This window comes from Lissotriton helveticus, chromosome 6, assembly GCF_964261635.1.
Source record: "Lissotriton helveticus chromosome 6, aLisHel1.1, whole genome shotgun sequence".
NCBI lineage: Eukaryota > Metazoa > Chordata > Amphibia > Caudata > Salamandridae > Lissotriton > Lissotriton helveticus.
In genome coordinates, this window is record NC_136067.1 from 1,253,084,055 (window position 1) to 1,253,104,652 (window position 20,598).

The 20,598-nt window shown below is 41.9% G+C and overlaps 1 protein-coding gene and 1 long non-coding RNA gene across 2 annotated transcripts in view; one reads left to right on the forward strand and one right to left on the reverse strand.

Moving 5' to 3' along the window:
- The window catches only part of LOC144763399 (visual pigment-like receptor peropsin), an 874,070-nt gene that overhangs the window by 240,290 nt on the left and 613,182 nt on the right, over nucleotides 1-20,598 (reverse strand). The gene's annotated exons all lie outside the window — the stretch shown is intronic.
- The window catches only part of LOC144763400 (uncharacterized), a 49,401-nt gene continuing 34,361 nt past the window's right edge, over nucleotides 5,559-20,598 (forward strand). The window contains exons 1-3 of the long non-coding RNA XR_013596215.1: nucleotides 5,559-5,660; nucleotides 5,792-5,858; nucleotides 6,277-6,327. This is a non-coding gene — a long non-coding RNA (uncharacterized LOC144763400). The remainder of the gene's footprint in view (nucleotides 5,661-5,791; nucleotides 5,859-6,276; nucleotides 6,328-20,598) is intronic.

Genomic DNA, 20,598 nt, shown 5'->3' on the forward strand with positions numbered 1-20,598 from the left:
TCAATGAGAGAAGGAATTTGACATTTATTTAATTCACAAGATTTGGACCTACATAGAGAGATGGCAATCGTCATTTATCGAATAACATCCATAGGAAAATACCAAATATAATGGGAATGCACTTTGTAGTTGAAACAACATGTGCTTAGTCCACTTTTTATGTTGCCCGCAGCACTAACGAACCTAGCCACGTTACGCTGCATGCGTGATGACGTTCACACAGCGCATAACATTGTGCGCAAGCCGGTGTCCGTGATGTTCAGAGAACAGCGTTTTTCCAGATTAGGTGGACGGCGGCGAGTCGCTGCGGTTGAAGTAAGTGCTTGCTGACTGGTAACAGGTTTGAAAAGGGTGAACTCTAATGGGTTTATTTCTTTAGAAAAGACGCCACAGCCGGAGCATGCAGTTTGTAAAAAACGGGTCATGTTTTTATGTCATTTTTACAGTGGACACGCAGCGTGAAGACTGAGCCGCGCTGTTTCTCTAAGGGGCATATCTATGATCTGATTTGATGTGAGTAGAGACTTCTGCCAATGACTACACTTTTGTGTGTATGTGTAGTATTCTTTGAGAGATTTTAAGATTCGATTGTGGGGTCTAACACACAATGTCTTCCATTTTAGAACAGGGGTAGCTTGAGAGAATGTATTTCTTGGTTTTAAAGCAACGTTCTTCCTTTTTTTCGAATTGAGAAAAAGACGCAATTCCTAAAATGACCAAAAAGTTTGGTGGAGTTTTAGAACCCTTAGATAGAGGGTATGGTGATATTAAAGATTGCCCTATAATCTGAAGACATTATTCTTATAAGATTACAGGCACAGCACAGATGTTGAAACATGGAGACAACCACAATAATGATGTTGGCTAAATGAGTTTTTGATACTAAACAAACATGTAATGAATGATGTTTTACGTTGGTATGTTATTTCAGGTTGGGCTCCGGTTGATTTACCGCGAGTACATTACGACACGGTACAAAACCGTAAGTCCCTTTTTCTTGTTTTTCACATAATATCTTCACGGTGTGGACGTGCCTTAACGCGCACGGACCCCCGGGGGATTACACATTTATGGTCCTGATGAAAGCTGCGCCACAAATGGCTTCTTTTGACAGCAGAAACATGTTGACCTTATTAATTCTGTAGGAGATAGTGATTATTACAATCAATATAACGGTCTCCCCACCCATTTTTAATGTGATCAGCAGACCTACGAATAAAGTTTTTTTGTGGTACTGCTGTTTACTTTTAAATTTTCACTCACAATCACTTAGCACATAGCACTCATTTCACTACCAACCTGCTCCGCTGCAATTGCAGGCGTTGAAGCACACGGGGGAGATACTCGGTTTCCCCCGTAGGAACCCCATGATGAAGCATGTCATCACTAGGATGAGTGAGGGTTCTTCTTACAAATAGTACCTTTTTTTCATTACAAATAGGTTGTTTCTCCATAATGATTTGTTTATTCTGCTTTTTTCACTTACACGTAGTGATCTAACCGTTAGTTGCTCTTTTGTTGTTGAAATATTTTGTAGTGGGGTAGAAGAGTAACTATCTTTAACCCTGACTCTCCTGTTGATGAAAGCAATTTTGCAGCGCACAGCTGCGAGAGTATATTCTGTTCATTGTTGCTTACCCTTGTTTAATACAGAATGGAAGATCTAGGTCTCTCTTATTCTAGAGAAGAAGTTGATGCCCTCTTAGGGGATGCGTCGTTATTTGCAGATCCACTTATCTCCCAGACTATCTCCCAAACAACCGAGTGGGATAAGCTTGGGGAACAGAAGAGAAGCCGCATTAGGGCCATCTTGCATGGCACGATGTTAAAAGAATATCTAATTAAAAATACAGCTCCTAAAGGACTACTAGTAACTAATGCCCCAAGGATTTTTCTTGAGGACGTAACATTCAGAAAGGATTGGGCACAAATAGCCTGGCACTGCACCAGGGACTGGGCAATTTTGATAATTAAAACTGCTCTGAGACTATCAGAAGCCTTACAAATTGAGATCCAACAGACCGAAAGCCATTTCAGGGCAACCCTGACTGGATATAAGAAAAAACTAGATGATCTCAATAAAGAGATGAATGAATATAAAGAAGGTTTGGCACAATCAAAAGCCCAGAAATTCCAAAAAGACTTGACACGTTGGTCATATGTGAAGGCCTACCCATACACCAGTCCCGACTTCACCCCGCCATCTAAGACAGACTACAACTCTGATGCTTCGGGAGATTCGAATAATAGCGACTCCAGCACAGGGAGTACGGGAAAAAAGAACAGGGGTCGGGGGAGAGGAAGAGGTGCCCAATATCGTGGCCACCAAGCATACCAACAGGGAGGCTATCTAGGTGCCTATCAACAACCCCTACCTTTCCCACCAATGATGGGATGGAACCCACCTTTTGGCCCACCACAGCCACAGTTCTATCAACCCCAATTATACCCACAACCGCCTTTTTTAGGGAGAGGCCGGGGGAAGAAAGGGAAATGGAGAGGGTCCAACCAGGTACATTGGGAGACAACGGAATTGGTGGGCGACAACACGAGGAGCAAGACATCCGACCAGAGAGCCGGACCAAGCAATCAGAAACCTTAGTTCTGAATCTCTCCACAACCAACCTAACCACTCCTGAAATGAGAGTATTAGAAAAGGGTTTAGGATTTGTTCCAACACCGGGCTTTGACAAATTCAAACTACGCTGTGAGTTGAGTGATTTTTTCCGTAAATTACGGTTAAAATATTTTTTTGAGAAACAAACCACGGGAGACACACAAACAACAGGAGGTGACACGGATTTTAGACCCAAATCCACTTTCACCCCACCAACGCATATGATCTCACCAGGTCTTCTGGCATTTGAGCAGGCGGTTATCAATGATGTCGAGTCCTTACAGACTCCAGTTCCTTACAAGAACTTAACCTCCATGGAGTTCCAAGCAATTCGCTCACTACAAGATAACAACAAAATAGTGATTAAGAGTGCTGACAAAGGGGGTGGCATTGTTATCCTGAATAAAGAGGATTATGATCAAGAATGCCGCCGCCTTCTAAGTAACCATACGAATTACATACGATTAAGGGAAGATCCATCTCTCAGCTTGAAAACAGAGATAATTGACCTAGTGATGGAGGCCGAACATAATGGGGAGATAAGTAAACAAGAAGCAGATTTCCTGACAATGACAGATGGGAAAATACCGTATTTTTACATACTCCCTAAGACCCACAAAGGGATCCTTCCACCTCCTGGGAGACCAATTGTTTCAGGTCTTGGTTCCCTGTTTGAACCTCTGTCGAAATACTGCGATTTCTTCCTACGGCCCATCATCGAAATGACAAGCACATACATCAAAGATACCAAAAGTCTCCTGGCTATGCTACAGACTATAACTATGCCAGAAGAACCCTGTCTCCTGGCAACATTAGACATAGAGAGTCTGTATACCTCAATACCTCAGGATGCCACCATCGAGGTAATTGCACATACATTAGAACAAACCGACTGGCAGTATCAGACATCTCGTTCTTTTGTTGTTGATTGTGCGACACTAGCACTGAAGAGGAATTTTTTCAAATATGAGGATGATCTCTACCTACAAGCCACCGGCACGTCTATGGGAAGCACATTTGCCCCAAGCGTGGCGGGGTTGTATGTTTTCAATTTTGAGAGCAAATACATTCTACCCAAAACTAACCCCCACATCACAAACATCATTCTATGGCAGAGATATATAGATGATGTGCTGCTAATTTGGAAGGGTGACGAGGAGTCTCTACTTGGCTTTTTCGAATGGCTTAACAACCAGGATTTACATCTCAAGTTCACACATGAATATGACAGTACTGAGATTGTATTCCTGGACGTGAGAATCACGAGAGTAGGCCTAAACTTAACATCTAAAACCTATTTTAAACCAACTGCGAAGAACAACCTACTACATTACTCTAGTTTCCACCCTCAACCATTGAGAGAGAATCTTCCCTTTGGACAATACCTCCGGATCAGGAGGAATTGTAGTGAGGTCTCAGATTATAAGACACAAGCTCAGGACCTCACAAAGAAACTACAAAGGAGAGGATATCCTAATCACCTTTTGGGTAAAAGCTGTAAGAGGGCACGCAATCAAAATCGCGATGCTCTTCTGGAAAACATTCCAAGAGCAACTAACCAAGAGATACCTCTGACATGTGTCATGACGTACAATGTAGCCTCGAATGCAGTAAGTCGTAGCATCAAAAAACACTGGAGAATCTTGACATCCAATAACTGTACTTGGGAGAAACCTTTATTCTCTTTTAAGAGAGCTAGGAGTTTGAAAGACTCTTTGGTGCATACCCGCCCACGACGACACGAACAGAAAACAAGAAGTGTCTTGGATGCATGGGGTCTTCCTCCTGTATGTGGTCACTTTCCTTGCGGAGGATGCAGTGTCTGTTCCCTCACATCCGCATCTAAAGTACTGTCTCTGGAACCAGGAAAAACTTGGCAGCAACGACAACACACGAATTGTAACACGTGTAATGTTGTTTATTTAATATTATGCCCGTGCGGATTGAGATATGTAGGAATGACCAAGAGGATGGTCAAGCTCCGGATTGGTGAACATCGTAGCAACATAAGATGTGGCAAAGATAACACCAAATTCACGACACATTTTAAAGAGCACAAACACTCCCCTACAGATATCCATTGGACTGTGCTGGAGCACCTGGAACATGGAACAGAGTCGAGTCTGTTTGAGAAGGAACAGAGATGGATACATCGCTTGTCTAGCCATGTATCCGGGTTGAATGATTATATCCCTTGGAATACTGTAATGAGACGCTGAGGCTGCTCAAGTAAACAATTATGACGCTTGTCTCAATATTCTGAATTCCAAATTACTGTACGAGCAAAGATTCCATTTTTCTGCTAGGTACATGTGATTATAGACATAATCAACATATAATGCAAAACAGAATTGTCAAATTGCCAATTGCACCACCATATACTGATATAAGCACTGCTTTATATGGGAGACGATGAATTGTAATTTTCTTTTTCTTTTTCTTTGTTGTCCCATTCATAATCCTGCCCAACACTCTCAATCAAGGAATAAACTGAATGAGAACAACAAATAAACCATCTATTTGTTTTTGGGTGTAGATACACACAAGTGTGAAAGTAATAGATTGCACAGAACGTCGATGTAATAAATTCTGTGCTTAGTGTGTATATGTATGATGACTGCATGCAACTTCCAATCAATCTGAAGGGTGGGTGTTTAGTCCACTCTTTGTGTTGCTTCCTCCTTTGTTTGGTGTCCCAACCTGAATTTGATTCGAAGTCATATGAGGCTCAATGAGAGAAGGAATTTGACATTTATTTAATTCACAAGATTTGGACCTACATAGAGAGATGGCAATCGTCATTTATCGAATAACATCCATAGGAAAATACCAAATATAATGGGAATGCACTTTGTAGTTGAAACAACGTGTGCTTAGTCCACTTTTTATGTTGCCCGCAGCACTAACGAACCTAGCCACGTTACCCTGCATGCGTGATGTTGTTCACACAGCGCATAACATTGTGCGCAAGCCGGTGTCCGTGATGTTCAGAGAACAGTGTTTTTCCAGATTAGGTGGACGGCGGCGAGTCGCTGCGGTTGAAGTAAGTGCTTGCTGACTGGTAGCGGGTTTGAAAAGGGTGAACTCTAATGGGTTTATTTCTTTAGAAAAGACGCCACAGCCGGAGCATGCAGTTTGTAAAAAACGGGTCATGTTTTTATGTCATTTTTACAGTGGACACGCAGTGTGAAGACTGAGCCGCGCTGTTTCTCTAAGGGGCATATCTATGATCTGATTTGATGTGAGTAGAGACTTCTGCCAATGACTACACTTTTGTGTGTATGTGTAGTATTCTTTGAGAGATTTTAAGATTCGATTGTGGGGTCTAACACACAATGTCTTCCATTTTAGAACAGGGGTAGCTTGAAAGAATGTATTTCTTGGTTTTAAAGCAACGTTCTTCCTTTTTTTCGAATTGAGAAAAAGACACAATTCCTAAAATGACCAAAAAGTTTGGTGGAGTTTTAGAACCCTTAGATAGAGGGTATGGTGATATTAAAGATTGCCCTATAATCTGAAGACATTATTCTTATAAGATTACAGGCACAGCACAGATGTTGAAACATGGAGACAACCACAATAATGATGTTGGCTAAATGAGTTTTTGATACTAAACAAACATGTAATGAATGATGTTTTACGTTGGTATGTTATTTCAGGTTGGGCTCCGGTTGATTTACCGCGAGTACATTACGACACGGTACAAAACCGTAAGTCCCTTTTTCTTGTTTTTCTCATAATATCTTCACGGTGTGGACGTGCCTTAGCGCGCACGGACCCCCGGGGGATTACACATTTATGGTCCTGATGAAAGCTGCGCCACAAATGGCTTCTTTTGACAGCAGAAACATGTTGACCTTATTAATTCTGTAGGAGATAGTGATTATTACAATCAATATAACGGTCTCCCCACCCATTTTTAATGTGATCAGCAGACCTACGAATAAAGTTTTTTTGAGGTACTGCTGTTTACTTTTAAATTTTCACTCACAATCACTTAGCACATAGCACTCATTTCACTACCAACCTGCTCCGCTGCAATTGCAGGCGTTGAAGCACACGGGGGAGATACTCGGTTTCCCCCGTGGGAACCCCATGATGAAGCATGTCATCACTAGGATGAGTGAGGGTTCTTCTTACAAATAGTACCTTTTTTTCATTACAAATAGGTTGTTTCTCCATAATGATTTGTTTATTCTGTTTTTTCACTTACACGTAGTGATCTAACCGTTAGTTGCTCTTTTGTTGTTGAAATATTTTGTAGTGGGGTAGAAGAGTAACTATCTTTAACACTGACTCTCCTGTTGATGAAAGCATATTCTGTTGCCTGCCTCTCGTCAATAGGCGCTGTTCAAACCACGGGCTAATCAAGCGTGGGTGTGCACTATATAATTTTGGCGCCCTAGTGTGCACTTAGCGCATCATCAGCAGTCGCCATTTTGTGCGTGGTATCAAGACGCAGTTGGCCGCTCTGTGGCTCCACACTTCAGCGTTATTGCGGGGCAATGGATCAGGTCTCCGCAGAAGCCAGTGGCAGGTGGCAGTCGCTCTTGCAGCCCCCTCCACGTCTCCGATAATGCTGCGCAGGCCAATCTCGATATACCACTTTAGGATCAGGGGACTAACAAATGTAACGGTACAGCAGGTGCCCCTACGATGAGTGAACAATTCGAATGCCAGATGCTGCCAGGAGCCAGAGGGATCGAGGACAGTCTCCAGGCTTCACTGACACCCCCAGCACCTGGCGTCGGTCGTCACTAACGGGTTTCACCAAGATGTCCACAGCATCAGTCTCTCTAACCCCAGCAGCGCACCATACCTTCTTGCTGACAGCAGTGATCAATTCTGGAAAGGCGTCTAACTCGGCAGCAGCCTTAGCCCGCAGCGACAACTACGGGGCCTCCCAGTACTCTTCGCATTCAGCGCCAAGTCTCTCCCAGGGCGCCTTTTCCCGACCGCCTGGACAAGGTACGCGTGTGTGTGCAATTGGCGCCAGGGCTGGCAAATCCAGTATCTATATTCCTCCCAGGTTCCAGGGCTCCGGGTGGGACCCTCAGTAGGCAGGGGAGGGGATCAATCGCCACGTTGACAGATGCGGATATTTCGGCCCCCGTAGCAGAGGCCAACGGTAATCCCCGGCCTCGCCTGGCAGCAGTACTCCGATCCCCCTGTCCCACCAGCTCCAGTGGCAGCTCCGGGGTAAGCCAGCAGGGACACTTTCTCGGTCCCAGTTGCACTCAGAGACTCCAAAGTTGGACCGAGTCTAGATGTTCGTATACGTCACCGAATTAGTAGCGTTTGGGGTCATTCGCTTTCCAGTAAGGCAGGATTAATGAAGGATAAACTTTCCAGGGAACAGGAGCCTCACCGTTAGGCGGCCATTCCGCGTGTCTGCCCTCTAGCGCCCCCAACTGCTTTTTTTTAACCAATCACAAACATACTTTTCCATAAAACGAATGTGCACCCTACTTTTAAAAAACAATGTTTTTCATCTCCCAATCAGGTACCGTTTTGTCTGCGAAAAGAAACTAGTTTCCCATCTTTAAACATACGAAGGAACTGCATGAGCTACAGACATCTTTCCATACCTTCCAGCCATACTTTCAAAATGCTAGTGTCGATCGTAGGACATAGCTATGTTTTCTGGTGAAAGTGGTTTGCAGAACAGAGACTATTGACTTAGACCTAGGTTTACAAAATGTGGACATTAAATGGTTTGCACAGAGAGGATGGAAGTGGCACCAATTGTTGCCTTTCGTTAAAACCTGTTTGCATCTTCAACACCCTGACCTCATGATTGTGCATTGTGGTGGAAACGACCTAGGCACATTGACTTTGTAGGTTTGGAAATGCTTATGAAGGACACCTCTGGACAACTGATGTTACTTTTGCCTCAAACTGTCTTTGTATATTCCAATATATGCCAAAGACAGTAGTGGAAATGGTCCAAACAACTTTGTCCTCAGATTGAAAAATCTCAGAAAAAAGTCAACAAAGCTGTCTCTGCATACCTCAGAGACCGAAAAATGGGGTCCATTTACAACAACAACAAACGTTTTGATATGGCGGATATATACAGAAGTGATGGAGTACACTTCACAGATCAGGGAAACCAAATTTTCCTGAATAACTTGAAGGTGGGCATCTGCACTTATATGTAGCTCCAACTAATGAACACAAGGACTCTTTTTAGAGCCACTCTATAACTTACAAATTAGGCCCGCTATCTGAGGATGCTGACACTACTTGCACAGATGTGGCACAGCGGCCAGAGCACATGACTTCACAGCATATGACACACAGTTTAGGCTCACGCTTTAATCCCCAACTCCCACAGCAGCTCAGCTTAGCAGCATGAGACTCTAGACACTACCTCATATACTTTCCGTACTCCAGGACTTTCAGACCAGTACGGGTCAGTAGTTCGTCCTAGTAGTTATAAACACATCCGGACACTACTTCCATAACTGTAGTGCAGCTGCCATGGCACATGACTTCACAGCATAAGACACACAATTTGGGCTCACGCTTTAATCCCCAAATCCCGCACCAGCTCACCTTACCCGCATCAGACTCTACACAATACCTCACTTAATTTCCGTAGCCCACCACTTACACACTGATAGGGGTATATACTTCGCTTTGCACCCCCTCTATAGCACACCCTAAACACCCCACAGAGGTTACAGTGCTCCTACCCTTCTATTTCCCACTTTTTCCCTCCTTTTTCCCCCCTTTTTTCACCTTACTCTCTTCAACAAAATCACAAAATGGCGCCCAACACTTCCTGGTTGCACCCCCTCACACCTCTCGCAGCCAATCAGCAACAAGCTTGTGCTCGTAACGCCTCAGCCAATCAGATGGCAGAATTCCCAAATATCGATATCTGTAATTTTCAATATTTCTCAAAAACTACTGAACCAATTTACACCAAATCAACAAAAGCGTGCTTTCTAGACCAAGACCCTTCTCCCTGCCAAATTTTGAGTAATTCCATTCACCCGTTCGATCTGTAGCCTTGTCTAAAATTTGCTATGGAAATTAACATGGAGAAAACTCATTTTGGGACCCCCCTTTTTTCTCGGCCCCTCCTTGACGATTCACTTCCAAACTTCCAACATAAGAGCTGATCTCAACAAAGAATTTGTTTAGAAAATTTCACGAAGATTCGTCAATCGACGCCAATGTTATTGGGAATAGAATGTTGTCATTTTCCTATGGTAGCTAGGTCCAAACTATAACTACCTACTGTCGACCGCCAGTAACCAAAATATATATATATAAATAAATAAATAAAAAAAAATATATATATATATATATATATATATTACCTACTGGCGGTCGCCAGTAGGTATATATAGTTAGGATTTTTTCTCTATGGGATTTTTGAAAATTCTATGTCTAATAACTTTGGCGTTTGTGGACGGAATTGGCTGAAATTTTCAGGAAAATGGCACATTTTGTTTCTGAGCAGCCCCTGAAAATTTTGGGGGGGTTCGTCAAGGGGGGGCCGAGAAAAAAGGGGGGTCCCAAAACGCGTTTTTCCCATGTTAATTTCCATAGGGCGGTTGGCCTCACTTTTAGCCCGAACGGCTGAATGGATTTGCACGAAACTTGGCAAAATTGTAGGGACTGGTAGCCCGATGTGCCTTTTGTAGGTCTCAATATATGTGCTCCAGTGGATTTTGAGAAATTAACGTTTAAAAAAAGATATATATCTGTAACAGCGGACTGGGCAGCGGCCCAGGACGCGTACTTGTCGCGCAACGGAGCTTTGTGAAGCGAAGCTGATTGGTTCTCCGGCGTCTGTCAACATTCCAAACAGTCCGTAGCGGCCGCCATCTTGTCTCTCGGTAGGATCGAGAGACAAGAGGAGGTCAAAACAAAGGGGGAAATAACTATAAGGGGGCATAGTAGATCCTCGCTGACCCCCTAGGTTTGATGTGGAGGTTTTAAAAGGGCCCCGCGGGGCAAATAAAAATAATAATAATAATAATCGAACGGCTGAATGGATTTGCACGAAACTTGGCAAAATATTAGGGACTGGTAGCCCGATGTGCCTTTGCTAGGTCTCAATATATGTGCTCCAGTGGATTTTAAGAAATTAACGTTCAAAAAAAGATATATATCTGTAACAGCGCTCCGCTTCGCGTAACGGAGGTTTGCGAAGCTGATTGGTCATTCTGTCACTGGGCTATAGTTGGGCTACATCTGGCTGATATTTGGGCTACATTTGTTTTTTTGTGTGTCTGGCGGCCATCTTTGGGCTACATTGGGCTACATTGGGCTACATTTGGGCTCCAACATATATATAGGCCAATGTAGCCCAATATATATTTTTCAAAGTTAATTTTCGTAAAAACCACTGGAGCATATATCTTGAGACATAGCAAAGGCACATCGGGCTACCAGTCCCTACAATTTTGCCAAGTTTCGTGGAAATCCATTCAGCCGTTCGAGCTAAAAGTGAGTCCAACCGCCCTATGGAAATGAAGGAAATGAATGGGTAATTTGTAATTAGCAAATAGCTCATCGCAAACTAGGAATGGTAAAGAATCGCTATTTATTCCTTAAAGTTCGCTATTTAGGAAATGCAAAAAACTTTGATGATACATATGGCGGTTCATCTCTAACAAGATAAGAAGCATAGGGATACATTTATGATGACTGGCGCATCACCAGGGATGTGTTAGTCATTCTGTGCCGCTGTTCCGTCACCTATGGTGTGCTGCATTTACAATGCGGCGCATCATGGGGCAAAAACAGCACAGATGCGTGATGTATCTGTGCCGTAAAGGTGGCGCATTGCTGGAGTTGTATCGCAAGTGTGATGAAGCTCCAGCAAGGGTCGGGGGTGCCCCTGTCGCAGGGTTTCTGTTCTCACACAGAACTGTGGACAGAGGATTGGAACCTCGGCGAATTAGGGTGTCCCAAAACTCACGTTAGTAATCAAAAACTCCTTAGCAAGCTAGGTACGGTGTCACATTGGATATAACAAACTCTCAATGTTTAGACAATCCAGAATATGAACTTATAGTACCTCAGGATACGTGGAACTCATGAACAGTCGGTCGTTATATATTTCTTAGAAACCAGAACATGGAGTTAAGAAGAACACATGTGTATTTGAAATGTTTATTTACTAATGCCGTCTTCACAGGCGTAGTATCTTAGATAATACAAGTACACATATTATCAGTAGCAAAATTACCAGCATAGTTACTAGTACATAAAAAGCGAATGGTGATAGTATGTTAACATGCTGTAAATGAATAAGAGTTAGCAACACTTATAAGCAGCCGCGGGCCGTGGAGGGAGTTACGGTGGGGCAGGGAGGCGGGGAGGGGGAGGGGCAAGGTAGAGAGGGCTCCACCCTGCTTCTCCCCCTCCCCGCCTCTCTGCCTCACCGTAACTCCCTCCACGGCCCGCGGCTGCTTATATCTCACCCTCCCTAATACACATATTATATTATTTGCTAAGAAGGTCTCTTTGTGTTGGTTTAGGGCGTGCCCATACTTTAGTGTCTTAGATTTGAAGGAATCACATCAGCATACACCAGCTCTCTCTTCATGTGAGCCGCATCAACTGTTGTGTATGTGTGTTCGGCAAAGCAATATAAAACCCGCCTCATGCCCAGAATTGGCAGAAGTTGCACTTATGTTATGAGTATGAAGTCGTGGAGATCAGACCTCATAACAATTCTGTATCGTGTTGTTCTTGAAACTTTAGCACTCGCTGTACAGATATAGTTTAACAAGCAAAGCAGATAGTAGAGCAATAACATATTATTCTCATGTAAACCACGATGAACTACTAGGTGGAAAGCTAAAGCAACAACTAAGTGTCGTGTGCAGAAGTTGCAAAAAAGGAAAAATGGCGTTTAAACCGGTAATGAGCCCATGCTAACTTAACACGGTGTAAAGATATCCAGGACCTAGATGACACCTCCCCATGATCCGGAAACGAACTGAATAAGATAATAGAAGTGCCATCTCATGAGAGCAGATTGCAAGTTTATATGTGGACGGTCCGCAAGGTAAAGCATTAAAAACTAGGAAAATTTAATGCTAAAGAAAAATAAAACAGCCAAGTACTTTATCGAGTCTTAAGCCAATAGGCAAGGTAAATAATAAAAACTTGACAAATAAGTCAATGAATTGTCAATGAAATGCTAGTACTCAGCATATCAAACATGAAAAAGGTCTATGACATAACTGTGTATGCAAAATAAGCTGCAACAGCCTCCAATAGGAAGTCACCGTCTTCATCCGAAAACAGTTCAGCCATCCAATTTAAAAGTGGAAAAGAACATACGTGCTCTCCCAGCACCGGATCCTCTATCACCATCAGAGGACAGCTCGGTGGGTTTTCAAGAAAGCTCTGTTCCAAGAAAGACTGTGCTGCCGCCAGTAAATTCCAGGGACCAAGTAGTCCATGCATCAATGCCACAGCCATAATCCTTTCGCCAGGACAAACCAACTCGTGAGTAATGATAGGAGTCATCAGCTGATTAAAGTCGACGTCAGGAGAAACCGGTCCGCAGAGACACAAATCAATGGCCCAATCGAAATCACAGGTCAGGCAGTGAAATACAGGCTGGACACAGGTGAAGTAGGAGAATCGAAAAGATAATTCATATGCCGTGCTTAATATCGCCAACGGCATTGTGCCATAATATTCTAGCATGCGATTGCGGAACAGTGTCAGCAGCTGCAGGGTGGGAGGTTGCATAGGAGGGACATCCATATTTAAAAATGTAAAAAAGCACAAGAGCGTCCGCTGGTAATGCAAGTAAAAATGCCAATCCACGAACCAGAGTGGAGAAAATAGAATGAAAGGAAGCAGGGATGAGTCCAAAGATTTTCTCAAATGAAGTCACGAGACCACTGGTAACAACTTTAAAAAAGTGTGCCAGGGACTTTGCGGAGGATGCGTTAAAGATAGTCGGAACCATCTTGCTGAATTTGAAAGGCAAATCTGAATTGAAAAGTGTGTGCACCTCTGTACGGGTGTTCGCTATGTGAAGCACGAAAGTTTCACGGGCCGAACTCAAGGCCACCTCTCTCTGAGACAAAAGAGCTCTTATTCTTGCCATGCCGTTGAAATCTGTCCCAAGGTTGGTATTTGTGGCCAGATTGAAAACTCCCTATGTTCATGTGTGGGAGGAAATAGAACATTTCTGCAGCAAATAACCCGTTCACTTACTGTTACGATAAAAGGAATACTTTTAATTAACTCAGAACAATCTTCATTATTGAGCATCAAATAACTACCATTTTCCAACAACTTGAACGTGGGGATGATAGCAGGAACTGGCGTGCCTTGCAACACGCAAGCCATATTTGGTCGGTGTTTGTTGCATGAACCGTGTAACTGTATGTGCCTACACATTAGTGAATGATCTGGCGTCTCAGTGCATTCCTCTCCATTCAGATAAACTTCTTGATCATCTTTGAAACATCTGTATGTGTATGGAAGCGACCAGACCTCATGAAGAAAAGCACTACCTAAAGGTTCATAACGACCTATTGGTATATATTTCATACAATTTGAAAACTTATATAAAGCAAAAGGCAGCGTTATTAAACCGTGGATAAGGCACGTTGCCAAAAAACCCGCAATCCTCTGCTGATGATGTCACTGAGCATGTCATGAATGATGTAATATGTGACATCATCAGCAGTGGATTACGGGTAATAGTATCTCTAGTTTACTCCCCTATAGCTGTCTTTCTTTTAACATAAGTGTCTGTTTCCTTCCCTTATACTTACTGTTTTTGGTTCGCTTCCGGTTCGCGCACCGGGGAGCGAACTGGGAAGCGAACTAAGAGAAATAGAGGTTGGCACAGTTCCAAATATTGTACCAATTTTTTAATAACGGGGAGGTAGTTCCGAAAAGAACTTTTTTTTTTATTTTTCAGAACATTTTTTTACTTTTTTTGAATTTTTCTGAACAGTTTTATATTTTTGGGGGTTTTTCTTGGAGGGGGCAATGAAAACGATTCATTGTAAAGGGCTCAACAGGAGCAACAAAACAAAAAAAAGAAGTATTTATTATTTTGGGCGTTTCGTACAAACTTGCATATGATAGTCAATAGCTCTGTTGATCAGAGTGATGCTTTTTTCTCCGTAGGAAATGAATCCATCGCAAAATACGCAGATGTGTTTTACGTCACCAAATCTCATTTGTATATTTGGCACCATCTCCCTGCCCTCTGGTCCCGTTACTTCCGGTACAACAGATCTTCTGGCCATAATAGGGAGATTATCTAGGTCGTTCCGAAACTGTGCAGCACTGTAGTTGTTAGGATGCCACCTAGTCATATGGTGATGCATTGTGTAGTTTCCGAAACTGTATTTTTTGTCGGTCCCTCTGGACAGTCTATCTTGACATATAAGGCAAGTTACGTATCTTGCATTTACTTTTGTCTGACCTTTGGGAATTTTAAAAAATTGCCAAATGAAGTTTTCTTTCCGGTGAGACGTCCTGGGCTGCTCAGGCAAAAACTGCCTCTCTTCGTGCTCGTCCTCCTGTTCCTCTTCTTCCTCTCCTTGTTGAATTATAACTTGAGCAGGTGGTCCACTCTTCCTTGGATGTGGTGGAGGTGGTGGGGAAGCACCAGCTGAAGCTACTAAAGAAGCCATTGCTCAGTGATCACAAAGGGTCTTTCTCTCACAATGATGAAAGTCAGAGTGAGGAAAGAAGGAGGGATTTTCATCATTTGGGAAAAACAAGAGTTCTCAACCAATCAAAAGTGTTCATTTTAGATTATATGACCTAGTCTTACATCATTAGGAAACCAAAAGTGAAATGAACCAATGAAAAGTGTTATTACCAAGTCACATGACTTGTTTGTGTTTACGTTAAGCGCTTTGCAGGGCCTCCCGGTTTGCTTCCAGAAACCTGCGCTTTGCGACTCGCTTCGCGTACCAGTTCGCTAACGTTGTACGTCATATGACGTATCACGCGACAACGTGAAACGTCATGCGGACGGGAGGCGTCACGATGTTGTTTTCTAACGCAGCACTTGCGGTAAAGAAACGTTTACCGGCTCGCGGTCTATTTCGCGGCATCAAGGTCAGCTAACGGGAAGCTTCCCGATTCGCGAAGCGGGAACGAAGAAAAAAAAATATTTTAAAAAAAAATTATTCATAAACATATAAAATATATTTTTGGATTTAAAGAAGAATACATTTTACAGCTACAGATATTAGCTGTTAAAAAACCAATGAAATTCACAGAAAAAACCATAGGTTATAGACCATATATAGTTAGGAATTAGCATTTACAAAGTGTCTGAACAAAGGATTTAGTAGGTGCATGACTGACTGTATGAGTGAGTGATTAAATGTGTCTCACTGAGTGCATGGGTTAGTGACTAAACTGTCTTAATTTGTGCATCATTATGTCTGTTGTTCTGTAAACTGCTGCATGTGTTGATCAGTAGCTATATGATTAACTATATGGGTTATTGATTGGTTGCCCAAGTATTTGTATGGGAGACTGAGAGTGTGTATGGGTGGCTGGGAGGTGTATGACTCTCTGCATAGATGTATGGGTTCAAAAGTGCATGTGGAAACAGCTGTATGGGCGGTTGACTGTGTGCATGACTGTATTGGTGAGTGAATAGATGTCTCAGTGCTACATGTCAAAGTAAGTACATATGTAAAATACAGTACATGTGAGAGTTGACATATATAAATAACTGTGCATAAGAGCCAGTGAATGTGTGAGTGGCTGTATGGATCATTGTGAACTTGTATCCAGGATTGTATAAGTGAGTAAATATGTTTTAGTATATGTTTGAATAAGTAAGGTGTGTATAAATGTATAGTTGTGAAAATGGAGGTGTGGTTGATTCTTTGCATGACTGACTAGGTGTGTAAGTAACTCCATGGATGAGTGACAGTCTGTGAGTGTCTGTTTACACTGAGTGTATCTAAGGTTATATTAGAGTCTGAAGAGGTTCATCGTATTATCACATGAATGATGTCATCAGTGATGTGATCAGTAATATCAAATGAGATGTCATCAGTGATGTCATCAGTGATGTCATTTGAGATGTCATCAGTGATGTCATCAGTGATGTCATTTGAGATGTCATCAGTGATGTCATCAGTGATGTCACTGACCATGTCATGAATGATGTAATATGTGACATGATCAGCAGTGGATTGCGGGTGCGCGATATATAGTTAGTAAAACTAACTATATATGGAATTTCATTGGTTTTGTGTGAGTAAAATAAAGTTTTTTAAATGCTAATTCCTAACTATATATGGTCTATAACCTATGGTTTTTTCAGTGAATTTTCAAGGTTTTGTAAATGCTAATTCCTAACTATATATGGTCTATAACCTATGGTTTTTTCAGTGAATTTTCAAGGTTTTGTAAATGCTAATTCCTAACTATATATGGTCTATAACCTATGGTTTTTTCAGTGAATTTCATTGGTTTTTTAAAAGCTAATATCTATAGCTGTAAAATGTATTATTCTTTAAATCCAAAAATATATTTTATATGTTTATTAATAATTTTTTTTTAAATATTTTTTTTGTTTCGCTCCCGGTCCGCTAACCGGGAAGCTTCCAGTTAGCTCAATTCGATTCCGCGATCCCGTCCGCGAACCGGTAACAAATCAACATAGTGACGGTATTGCGTTGCCGCGTAATGCATCTTATGACGTACTGCGTTAGCGCACCCGGAAGTGCCCCGGGGCGCGGACCGAGGCGCGAAACGCAACTCCCCGGAAGCGATCCGCGGCGCGAAAGCGCGACGTATTGCGTTGCCGCGAAATGCGTCTTGTGACGTACTGCGTTAGCGCACCCGGAAGTGTCCCGGGGCGCGGACCGAGGCGCGAAGCGCAGCGAACCGGAAGCTAACCGGGGAGCGTTCCGCAGCGCGTAACATGAAAGTTAGAGGTCATGTGACTTGTTAATAAAGCTTTTCATTGGTTCATTTCACTTTTAGTTTCATAATTATGGAAGGCTAGGTCAGGTGACCTAAAAATAACACTTTTCATTGGTTGAGAAGTATTGTTTTTTCCAAATGATGAAACCCACTCCTTCTTTCCTCACTCTGACTTTCATTATTGTGAGAGGAAGACCTATTTTGCTTCTTGGAAGACCTATTTTGATTCTATGAAAATGGCTTCACTGATTGCTTCAGCTGGTGCACCCCCACCACCACCTCCACCTCCTCATGGGAAGAGAGGACCACCTCCCCAGGTGGTTATCAACACTGAGGAGGAAGATGAAGAGATGGATGAGGAGGGAGAACAACCACAATTTCTTGAAGAGTTGCCCCGGGTTTCAAGAAAGAAACCCAGTTTCATCTGGCAGTTTTTTTCCATCCCTCGTGGCCAAAAAAAGGTCAATGCCAGGTATGCAACATGCCTCATATGCAAGGAACAATTGTCCAGAGGGACGGACAAAAAATACAGCTACGGTAATCATACCATGCATAGGCATATGACGAGGAAACATCCCTTAAATTACAGCCGGGCGGAATTAAGGGATATGATGGACAATCCTCGACCAACTCCTGTGACGAGACCAGCAACATCGGTTTCTTTATCACCAGAGGAGGCACGGGAAACTGTGCCAAATATCCAGCCCAATTTTGGGAACATGATACACTTATGTATGCGCTGTCGTGGATTATTAGCTTGTGGCAACATGAGCATCAATGCACTGAACCTGGCGTATGAACACCATGATTGCCCTAACCGCCCCCAGTAATTTTTTTTTGCTCCTGTTGAGCCCTTTTCAACGCCTGTTTTTTGTTGTTTCCCCCCCCCCAAAAAAACCAAAAAAAATATAAAATCGTTCAAAAAATACAAAAAAAACAAAAAATGTTCAAAAAATACAAAAAAAAATATAAAACAACAAAAATATAAAAAAAAAAGTTCTTTTCAGAACAAACTTCCCTTTCCAAAAAAATTGCTAGAATGTTTAGCACTCTGGCAAGCTCTATTTCTTTTGGTTCGCTTCCGGTTTAGCTTCCCGGTACGCGTACCGGGAGCTAACCAAAAAAAAAAAATTTTTTTAAAAAAAGAGTAAGTATAAGGAAAGTAAACAGAGAGTGATGTTTCAAGAAAGACAGCTATAGGGAGTAAAGAAGAGATACTATTTAATAGATCTATTTACCAAAGAACAGACAGAAGAGGGTATAATTGTGAAAAACAAAATAGATAACGAAGTGAAAGAAAAACAAGCATTGGCATAGCCAATAGGTATCGACTTTGGGACCTTCTAAGTCTTTAGTTATGCAGCATAATATCCTTGGTGCAGCAACATCAACTGTTGCATGGCGAAACACGTATAAAGTCCCAAAGGCGAGACCTATTGTCTATGCCAATGCTTGTTTCTTAAGTAGAATTGCAATACGTATGGCTCTTCCATGTAAAAAAATCTTATCTTGTGCTCTAAAGATTGCTAAAGTCTCGACAGAGAACAGGCTAGATTGTAAGTAGGGTAAATTGCGCTTGGTGATCTGTTTGAGGGAGCGTCTGCTTTGCCTGGTGTCTTTGGAGAGCAATTTTGATTGTTATACTGGACAATATAGCCCTAATGTAAATAACATAGGGGCATATTATCAACATAGGCAATAAAAGTTTTGCCGCTTTTATCGGCAGAAATGTGTCGCTAAAGCCGCTTTTGCACCAGTTTTCTGTCAATAAAAAGAGCAATAATTTTATTGGCTGCATTCATAATATGCCCCTTAGTGTGCTTCAACTACACAGAGAAAGCATTATGAACAAATAGTGATACAGTGATCAGTCAAAGACACTAAGAGTAATAGAGACGGAGTGAGTGAACAAGAGTGAGGAACTATGAGAAGAGAGGGACTGAGAAAAAGAGTGGAAGGAGTTGAGTAAGTAGTTAATAGATAAAGGAATGAGGGAAATAGCAAAGGCAGGAAACTGAGGATTAAAGAAATGAAGCAGTGGAACTAATAGTAGTTCAATGTGATAGAAATGTAACGAAAAGAGTACAAAATACTTACCTTATAATTGTCGTTAAATTCCTCACTTTTTATTTTTTTACTTTCAATCTGTGAAAGAGAGAACAAACATTTGAAAAATATAAAAACATGTATTAAAAAATTACAAAAGACAAGGGCAAAGATTGAAGGACAAACAGTTTTTCAATAACTTTGACACTTACAGAAGCTACACAGTCCTAAAGATATACATTTTAAACTAACACTATCTTGATGCAGATGAAGTGAGGCCTATCTTAAAACATGGTGCATCTTTTGCATTGCTGTTGTCTCAGAAAAGTGTCGCAAGACACTAAAATTTAAAATAATTGCTTCAGGATGCCAATAAGATGTCTACTATCCAGAGTTTTGTTTCAGGTGAGGCCTACTCAGGGTTGCAGATGAAATTTCGAGTTGTTGAAGAGAATAGAAGACATAATACATGTGAAGGTCTACCAATGAAGTGAGTCATGTCCACTGCACTCTTCAACAAAGTAGAAACCTCCTATGTTTCCCTGGACAGACCTAAACTTGATCTGCACAATGTGATTCATAATGATAGGAAACACAGGTGATGTAATTGAAATATGTACAATTTATTTTGCTCATTTCACAATCACATCACTTGTGTTTCCTTTGCTTAGGTATCTCATTGTGCAGATGTAGTCCAGCATATGAAAGAATACGTAGAAGTGCAGCACTGCATGCAATAAATTTAACACTTACAGAAAACTCACCTTCTCCATGCCTCCTACACAGTTCTACATATACATCATAAATGCAAACAGTACAGAATTAATTATACATGTTAAATGGTTTATTTTTGCTGTTCTCAGAATGTATCAAAATTCACTAAAAACAGTGACTTGAAGGTATTCATCATGTAACAGCGGGGAAAAAAAAACACAATCAAAATGATTGTGTTTAAAAAACCCATACAACATCAGCAATCAAAATTCAGAACTCCTTAAAGTTAACTTACTTTCCATGACGTCCAA